The 10,000-nt window shown below is 46.9% G+C and overlaps 1 protein-coding gene and 1 long non-coding RNA gene across 5 annotated transcripts in view; both read right to left on the bottom strand.

Annotated features, from left to right (window-relative positions):
• bif (protein phosphatase 1-binding protein bifocal) overlaps positions 1 to 10,000 on the bottom strand; it is a 131,482-nt gene that overhangs the window by 72,048 nt on the left and 49,434 nt on the right. The gene's annotated exons all lie outside the window — the stretch shown is intronic.
• The window catches only part of LOC138866910 (uncharacterized), a 3,884-nt gene continuing 642 nt past the window's right edge, over positions 6,759 to 10,000 (bottom strand). The window contains exons 2-3 of the long non-coding RNA XR_011399676.1: positions 7,386 to 7,761; positions 6,759 to 6,906 (exon numbers count right to left, since the gene is read on the bottom strand). This is a non-coding gene — a long non-coding RNA (uncharacterized lncRNA). The remainder of the gene's footprint in view (positions 6,907 to 7,385; positions 7,762 to 10,000) is intronic.

Raw genomic sequence — 10,000 nt, 5'->3', positions numbered from 1 at the left:
CGCCATGATTGGGATCAGTCTGCCGGGCTGTCATCTCATCAGTCTTTGTCAGTCTCACGCAGCCAGAAATCGAGATCGGTCATCGTTATCGTCACCATCAACGTAGTCACAATCGTCATGATCACCATCAAAATCATAATCACCATCATCATCACCACCCCATCGCTACAATCATCACCATCACACCCTCATCACAATTACTATCATCATTACCATCACATCCTCATCACCATTACTATCACACCCTAATCACCATTACTATCATCATTACCATCACCACCATCACCATCACACCCTCATTCCCATCACCATCATAACCACCACCATCATCACCCTGCTGCCCGATCCTGACTTCGCCGTCCAGATGGTGGTGTTATTTTGGTTCCCTCGCAGACGCAAGCGCTCAAAAAGGACGGGCCAGACTACCATTATTTCCCTTCGTTGTCATCTTCCTAAAATGCCCAAGTCTCTCCCCAATTTTCTAGCGTCTATTTCATGCAAATTTATGGGAACGGTTTTATAAACTCTACTTTCTCCGCCAATTTCGTTCCCATTCAACTTCAAAAACTGGGTTCCCTTTTATATGGCGAGTCACCCATTTCCCTTATCTCCCCCCCACACACACACACACACCACCAATTACATGTCAAGTGACTTATCTTACCTCTTACGGCATTTCGTGAGCGACCTTCCCATACAGTGAGTCATCACCTCCAACCCTTTACATTTCCTCCCATATCCCCTTTTCGCTCAACTCTTTATATTTCCTTCCATATCCCCCCTTTCGCTCAACTCTTTATATTTCCTCCCATATCCTCTTTTCGCTATACTCTTTATATTTCCTTCCATATCCCGCCTTTCGCTCTTTTATATTTCCTCCCATACCCTCTTTTCGCTCAACTGACTCACTCCTACTTTCCTACGTCTCTTTTTCATCACTGAACTGACTCACCACCACGACCGCACACCATCTCCCTGACTAAACCAAGAATGACTCAAGTTGACCGAACGCATGACTCTCTGCAAACTGGCATTCCTCCAACAATGTCTAATAAAATGTTCGATCCATATTCAAGCGGTCGGGTTTTTTCAGGTTTTTTCCTCCCCTTGTTCTCGGCTTGTGTAAGCAATGGCACGGAGCGAGACTGACGCGACCCACTGTTATGAAACACACACACACACACACACACACACACACACACACACACACACACACACACACACACACACACACACACACACACACACACACACACACACAAAAAAAAAAAAAAAAAAAAAAAAAAAATCTTCCTTGTGCATTGGCGAGGACACGCCGCAAGCCTGCCTGCACACGCGACGTAGGAGACAGGGCAGCTACACTAGAAAAACGGCATTCGGTTATTTTGGCAAACCGGCTGCAATCCTGAAAATCACAACCCCCCCAAAAAAAAATATATATATAAATATAAAAAAATAAAATAAAAAATACAAAAATGCGGAAACAACAGCCAAAACATCCTCGCTATCTGAGATGGAAACATGATTGCACCGAGAAATGGCTTCCGAATGTTATCTTGCAGTCCGATTTCGGCTTCATTTTCTAACAGCGGAAGGTGGGAGGGGGGAGGAAGAGGGGGATAGAGGAAGAGAGAAAGATAGACAAGGTGATAGATAGATAGATAGACAAGTAGATAGATAGAGAGATAGATAGACAAGTAGATAGATAAAGATAGATAGACAAGTAGATAGATAGAGAGATAGATAGACAAGTAGATAGACAGAGAGATAGATAGACAAGTAGATAGATAGATAAATAGACAAGTAGATAGATAGAGATATAGATAGACAAACAGATAGATAGATATAGATAGACAAATAGTAAGACAAAGAGATAGATAGACAAGTAGATAGGCAGAGAGATAGACAAGTAGATAGATAGATAGACATAGACAGAGAGAAGGTGGGAGAGGGACCTGACCCACAGGCGAAAGGGAAAATGCCGATAAGAATACAGCAAAATACAGAGCGCATAACGGCTCCAGCAAATCAAAATCACCCCTTTGGCATCTCCGTTATCATTATCATTTATCCATAATCATCATTTGGCCATTATTCTAACAGCTCTCTCCGAAGGACACTCAACCCCTGCCAAGTTTATGACGTGCTGCTGCCCCTAGTTTCATAACAATTATAGTTATATTCTAATAACAATTATAATAAAAGCTACAATCTTTGTACATCTGGACGCTGTTTTTTTCCGAAATATGGTTAAAAACAACTAACGTGACCCTTAAATCCCTCTTTCTATCAACATTACATTTATCTGCAATTTTTAAAGACACTGCTAACGAAATAGCAATGCATCAAGTAAGTGAATACAAAATAATGTATGAAAATCGGCCTTTACAAAATCTGGAAAATTTTCCTTGTTCTTATAAACAATTTCTGTAAAACAAAACCCAATTTATTCCATTTCCCGCCAAAAATAAGATGAAAACTCAAACAATTCCTAACAGTGGAATAAAAATAAAAATAAAAAAGACGGAGAAGAAAAAGAAGAAAAAAAAAGAAAAAGAAGAAGAAAAAGAAGAAGCACGCATACCAAACAAACGCCATGAACACCTCCCCCCCAACCCCCCAACCCCCACCCCCACCCCCATCCCCCCCACCGACACAGCATACTTGCGGCTGGCTGACAGGAAGCCCGCCCGTTCCGGCTTCTACGATCTGTAACTTCCGACATGCAGATTCCTTCGCCGGAGCCGCTACGTCTTCCACGCGCCGCTGGGCATCGCACCGCTATGATAGGAGTTCCATCTCGAACGGGGTCTGCGCACTCGGTTCTCCCAACCCTGATCTTGCTGATGGCAAATTCCGTGCGTAATGTTAACTATGAAAACATGCAATGCCTATGGGAAATATTAATAATAACAACCATCTGAGAATAGAAAAATTCCGAGGATTGATTTCAATTCCAAAATCGCTAAAGATAACACAGTTGTGGCGAAAAAAAAGGTTGCGGAGCACGTGACGCAACTCCTTTAACACTCTCTCCATGTCTCTGTGAACGGACCGCCGCCGCATTCCCATTCCACAACCTGCAAATAATTTTCGGGAGGGAAATCCGAGATTCTTGGCGAACGAAACCAGATACTTATTTCAACGCGTAACAGCCCGTTCCTTGGCGACACTAATAGTGATGACGGCAACTCCATAAATCCCCGGGGGTACTATTGCCTATGACAGCAGTACTGCAATCTCCCAACTCAGGGCGTGGCCTCGGAGCCGCCTCCCATAACAGGATTACATGACATGACACGCCGCTGCACAAGATCTACACGCAACACCCCTCGCGTCGCCTGGCTGAATTACCTTGCTGTTCATTACGAAACACCTAAGGGAAAAAACGTGAACATACACATTTACATATGCATTATGCGCGCGCACGTACACACACATGCAGACACATACACACACACGCACACACACACACACTGTCTGATTGTCTGTGTCAGTCTATGTCTGTCTATGCCTGCCTGCCTGCCTGCCTGCCTGCCTGCCTGCCTGCCTGCCTGCCTGCCTGCCTGCCTGCCAGCCTGCCTGCCAGCCTGCCTGCCTGCCTGCCTGCCTGCCTGCCTGCCTGCCTGCCTGCCTGCCTGCCTGCCTGCCTGCCTGCCTGCCTGCCTGCCTGCCTGCCTGCCTGCCTGCCTGTCAGTCAGTCTGCCGGTGTCTCTCCCGCTCAGCCCTTCGCAACCACCTCCAGCTCCCTTCGCCCCATCCCCAGCGGAGCGAAATCCAGACCGAATGACCCGCAGATCTCGCGACCGAGCGAGTCTTCCGAGCCGGGATTCTGCAGTCTCCAGGCATTACTATGGCTGTCCCGGTCGCACACGTCACTCCTTCGGGCCCGTCGCACCTCTCGCGCTGGCCGACGGCACGAGAGGCCCACGTAACCCCATTCCGCATGCCACCCCGTCCGCATGCCAATGTCTCAGCACACTCCAGCGAAAACATACCAACATGACACTAGTCCACACAGACACACACACACACACACACACACACACACACACACACACACACATACACACACACATACACACAAACACACACACACACACACTTCCACCCCAACCGGCCATGCACGTTAAAAAGTCAAGGCGGTGAGCACGTCTACGCCTTGGCATGCAGAGCCGGATAAAACAACCATGCACGCGGAGGTCTGTCTCCAGAAGCCAGGGTGAACTAGTTGCTTTTTTGCTCCTTCTTGACTTGTAAGAGTCGAGCATACTGGATTATCTCATTCGTCTCAATAATCGGATTATCTTAACACTCGATTAGTATTCATGGATGCAGTTATAAAGAAGACAAACACGAACGGATTAAAATAATCAAATCATTATAAAACGCACACAAAAATATCTCTCATGCACACATAACAAAACTATACACATATGTACAAACCGAAAAAAAGGAATGCACATAAATTAACTGAAAATCAAGAAACAATATAAAACAAAACAAGAAAAAAACACATCAAAAGATAATGAAAACAAATTAAGAAAAAAAATCTAAACCGAACACCAGACCCAAGTCCTTCGTTCCAAAAAGGCGTAAATAAACAGCCTGTGGGAAATGTGTCACTGCCAACGCGAGGGGAAGCCCTGCCTTGCCATGCCCCCCATCCCCCCCATCCCCTATCACCCCCCACCCTCCAACCCCGCCCACCACCGCGATAAAAAGGCCAAGCTGACATGGGTTGGGGCGGGGCGGCCTGATCTCCAGATGTGGGTCAAATCGCCCGCTCAAGACTGCAGTTTAACCTTTCGCGGCGCAGGACAGGTTCAAGGTGCGGGCGCGGGCGTTATCGGCGGGTAAAAGTCACCTTCAGAGCGCGGGCTCGACGGAGAGAGAGAGAGGCGGCAAAAAGCGTGAATCGGTCGGTGCTTTTGGGGCCGGAGCATGTCACCCCCGTCGCGTCGTGGGCTCTTTGGGGCATTATTCGAACTCCACAAATTTAGGCATCCTCGTCGCACAAACGCAGACGTAGACAAACAAACACGCAGAGACACACTCGATCACACACACACACACACACACACACACACACACACACACACACACACACACACACACACACACACACACACACACATACACACACACACACACACACTGACTCTCCTCTCTCTCTCTCTCTCTTTCTTTCTCTCCCTCTCTCTCTCTCTCTCTCTCTCTCTCTCTCTCTCTCTCTCTCTCTCTCTCTCTCTCTCTCTCTCTCTCTCTCTCTCTCTCTCTCCCTCTCTCCTCTCCCTCTCCTCTCCCCTCTCCCTCTCCCTCTCCCTCTCCCTCTCCCTCTCCCTCTCCCCTCTCCCTCTCCCTCTCCCTCTCCCTCTCCCTCTCCCTCTCCCTCTCCCTCTCCCACTCCCACTCCCACTCCCACTCCCACTCCCACTCCCACTCCCACTCCCACTCCCACTCCCACTCCCACTCCCACTCCCACTCCCACTCCCACTCCCACTCCCACTCCCACTCTCCCTCTCTCCCTCCCTCTCTTGAAGTCTCTCGAAGTCTTTCAAGAGAAGGCAGACACACAACGGGCGTTACACAACACGTTCTATCTCCGTGGATTTCCCCTTCCGATCCCCCAGCAGCTGACATTACTCCCTTTGTGTCTTTTTACTCCATGTCTTTGGCCGCTTTGCTTCTGGTAAAAGAAAAAGAAGAAGAAAAAAGAGAAAAGATATCGAGACACAGAAAGCGAACAATTAGGCAATTGGAGCGGTGGGAAAGAGGATGGATATGCAGGGCAGAGCGTCATGGATAAGGAGAGAGGGGGAAAGTCACTGCAAGGTGGATGGGATAGATATGGAGAGAGAGGGAAAGGGAGATTGAGACAGAGGGAGTGTGAGAGACATATATAGATAGATAGATAGATAGATAGAGAGAGAGAGAGAAAGAGAGAGAGACTGAGAGAGAGAGAGAAAGAGACAGAGAGAGAGAAGAGAGAGAAAGAGAGAGAGAGAGAGAGAGAGAGAGAGATAAGAGAAAGAGAAAGAGAAAGAGAGAGAAGAGAAGAGAGAGAAAGACAGAGAAGAGAGAGAGAGAGAGAGAGAGACAGAGAGAGTGAGAGAGAGACAGAGAGGAGAAGAGAGAGAGAGAGGAGAGAGAAAGAGAAAGAGAAAGAGAAAGAGAAGAGAGAGAGAGAGAGAGAGAGAGAGAGAGAGAGAGAGAGAGAGAGAGAGAGAGAGAGAGAAAGAGAGAGAGAAAGAGAGAGAGAAAGAGAAAGAGAAAGAGAAAGAGAAACAGAAAGAGAAAGAGAGAGAGAAAGAGAGAGAGGATGTTGTTGAGAGATATAGAAAAGGAAATGGTTAAAACAGAGAAAGACGGAAAGATTGAAAGTGAAGGAGGCGACATTTGGGGAAGAATGCAAACACAAATAGATCGAGACAGAAAATGTCACATACCTCAAAAAATATAAAATATAAAATAAAATAATAATAATAACAATAATAGTATTAATATATAACAATAACAATAACAATAATGATAATAATAAAAATGATGCTAATAATAACAACAATATTAATAACAATAACAATAATAACAACAACAATAATAACAATAATCATAATAATAATAATAATAATAATAATAATAATAATAATAATAATAATAATAATAATAATAACAATAATTATAACAATAATTATTATCATTATCATTATTATTATAACAACAATAACACCAATCCAGCATCAGCCACAGCGAACATCTCAGCTGCGGGATGACGCGGCTCACCTGCACGACCTTGTCCTCGGCACGTCGCGAACCCCAAAGCTTATTTTCATTCGCTCGCTCGCTACATAATACGTCGCTTTATCGAACATCTCTTTATCGAGCATCATCTCCGCCAAAGATAAGCTGCCGGTTAAGAAGCTGTGATAGGTTTGTTCGGTGATATTCCTTACTCTCATTATCGTATGACGTTTTTTTTGTATTTGTTTTAGCATTCTTCTGTCGGGGGAGAGGGGGAGGGGGGGGATAGGCCTATCATTAGTAAGATCGTTGGCTAATTATGCGTGGTTTTCCTAAAATATCTTTTAAAGTTTCTACCCAAAATAAATGAGAATTGTCCTGCGCCATACAAATATATTTCCACCGCCAACGAGAGTCTCCATACTAAATACCTGGAAAAAAATATTAGAAGGTAAAGAAATATACAGTTATAAACAAGTAACGAAACCTATTAAAATACCACAACCCCCCCCCCCTCCACCTACCCACCAATTCACCCCCCCCCCCTCCACCTACCCACCAATTCACCCCCCCCCCCACCTACCCACCTACCCACCAATGCACCCGTCCACTCACCTAACCCTCGCTGACATTCAGGCACTCACCATGGCATCCAGCAGTGTCATGATAAGCTCGGGTTGGCCCTGGTGACACATGGGGCCTTCGAGCCGCCTCTCAGGTCCTCGGCTTCCGATTTTCCTCCAGGTTGTCTGTGTCTGTCTGTCCGTCTGTCGGATCGCTCGAAAAAAAAAGGTTTTCGGAATGCCAAGCGCCCTTCACTCGGTCTCTCTGTACAGTACCGCGCGTGACTTGGGACCAAATGCAGTATCATTTATTCACAGCCCATAGGCACGATGGCACAGGATTATTTTTTTCGTTTCTTTTCTTTTCTTTCCGATACCCACTTACTGTTCACCGATCACCTTTTTTATCATTTCAAAATTGCAATCATTATAATACCGGTCCGATTTTTAAGGTAAGCTAGAAAATGCAAAGGAGAATAATAAAAGGAAGAAAATAAATAAATATACACGCACAAGCATACACCAAAGTTTGAAGCCCTTTGACCTTTGACAACGTACGCACCCAAGAGAGAGAGAGAAAAAAAAGTAAATAAACGCACGCACGCACTTGCGGTTGAAGGGGAAACATTCCAAGAGGATTTCTCAATTAAAGAGGCATGAGAGAGAGAGAAAAAAAAAACGCAATCCGGTTCAACTGACACCTGAGCCCAACGCCACACACTCGAAGGAGTATCAGTGTCCACCTCCCACTCCCCGCTCCCTCTCCTACTCCATCCTCGTGACGAAGGGGCTAAAAATACGCAGCCGCCGCAGATCCCCCTTGCGACATCACCGTCTTCTCTTGCTCTATGCGTATCAACTTTATATGCAGCTTCGAGGACTTGAAGGGGAGCTGCATCGCGAAGCAGGAACAAGGACATGTTTCGATGGTGTTGTTGCTGCGGCCGCACAATCGAATTAAATGGCGTAGCTAAATGGTTAGTCTGGAAATACATATAAAAATCCCTAACCATAAAGGCGTTTTCCTTCGTCTCTTTCAACCATCATACAAACTTATCAACAGCGTTTTTGTTTGTTTGTTTTTATTTGCGAACATTCCGGCCTCCGAGCCTCCCCGCCGCCGTGATAAAGCACAATCAATGCCGAACTTGTAATCTCCGGAGCCTATAAACACGACGCCACCACAGAAGGCAACCGCAAGCAGCACCCGGACGCACGCACGAACGCCACGCATGCCTTCAATTGGTTCGTTAATGAGGGCTTATAATAAGCCTATTAGCGGAATAGCAAGAGGATTAGTCGGAGGATAATCCCGCAGAAGGACAGGGAGGATTTCCTACTGGGAGGATAAGGAAGGGATGGATTACAATAAGTCTGATCCTTCTTACCGGAGTCTGGCCATCCCCGCACTCACTCACAAATGTTATATATATCATAAAGAACAATTTTGTTCACCGCAGCCGAGCACTTAAGAGCAAAGAAACTGCTGGTCTATTACTGATACTCCAGATATGAACAATTAATTACTATTTAAAGCACCGGCACGTCAAGTTCACAACAACTACCATCCATTTGCAGCATAAACACGGAGTCAGCGTCAACCTTGAAACATTATATAACGCAGAACCAGCATCCGAATTGCCGGCGCCGCATTTCGAACTCGGCAGAACAACCCTCGACACTGGACACATTTCAAAAGTTCTTTTTTTTTCTTTTTTTCTTTTTTTACTATGCTCGATTAGGCTGCGGTGCTGCAGTGAGGCAACGTTCGGGTTTCCTCACGCTTCAATTTCGTTAGCGCGCGGTGGGGCCGTCCGAAGCCTCTGGAAAGCGGAACGAGGAGAAAGGCCCCGGGGATTCCGAGCACGTCGACGGTGCAAGTAGCGTGGTCGTGGGAACACCTCCACCCCCCCCCTCCCCTACTTCTATTCCTACCCCAACCTCTTACCCTCTTCCTACATACCCCATCCCCATCCCCCAACTCTTACCACCCCGCCCCCCCACGCCCTTTTACCCGATGCAACATTCGCTCCCGGCCGGCCTGTCGTCCTTGCAAATGCCTTCTTCACGTTCTCGTAAGTCCCGGCGGTGACGGTGCAAACGCGCGCCGTTCCTCCATCGCCCGACTCGCGCGGACGGCGGACTGTGACGCCGCGACGGTTCAAGGTGCGGCTCTCGTGCATGTAAACAGCGCGGCACTCGCTGTTGTTTCCTGCATGACGCGCCTGTCCTTGGGTGAAAAACGAAGGTCTATCATGTCTACAAAGAACGTCATGGACACTTACACGGCGAAAAAGCGAGAGAATAACAATGCAAATGTCCCATTAACAGAGCCGCGTCAACACGGCGGTATCTCAGCCTTCCCCACGCCAGTTAGATGCGGATCTCGAGGTTGTTTGTTTACTCCTTTGTCAAGATGCAGGTTCGGGCTCTCCAGACGAACAAATTCAAGGTGGAAGAATCGCTTTCATGTCGCACAAATTTCCACGAAGTCTTTTCCTTGCGTGTTGCGGATGACGCATGCGTTGTGCGCGTATCCCAGCCCGCGAGCACAAAGCCGAGCGTAAAGCAGCATGACGCAAGCAGCATTCACCGCCATCGTTGTGCATAATGCGTCACCCGTTTTTTCCGGCGACACGTGCTACGCGAGCGCTCCACAGGTCGACCTGCGCAGCCTCCGATGCAACACACGACTG

The sequence above is a fragment of the Penaeus vannamei genome, chromosome 3, assembly GCF_042767895.1.
Source record: "Penaeus vannamei isolate JL-2024 chromosome 3, ASM4276789v1, whole genome shotgun sequence".
NCBI classification, from domain to species: domain Eukaryota; kingdom Metazoa; phylum Arthropoda; class Malacostraca; order Decapoda; family Penaeidae; genus Penaeus; species Penaeus vannamei.
Note: the sequence above shows the minus strand (reverse complement) of the source record. Positions and strands in the feature narration are given on the sequence as shown.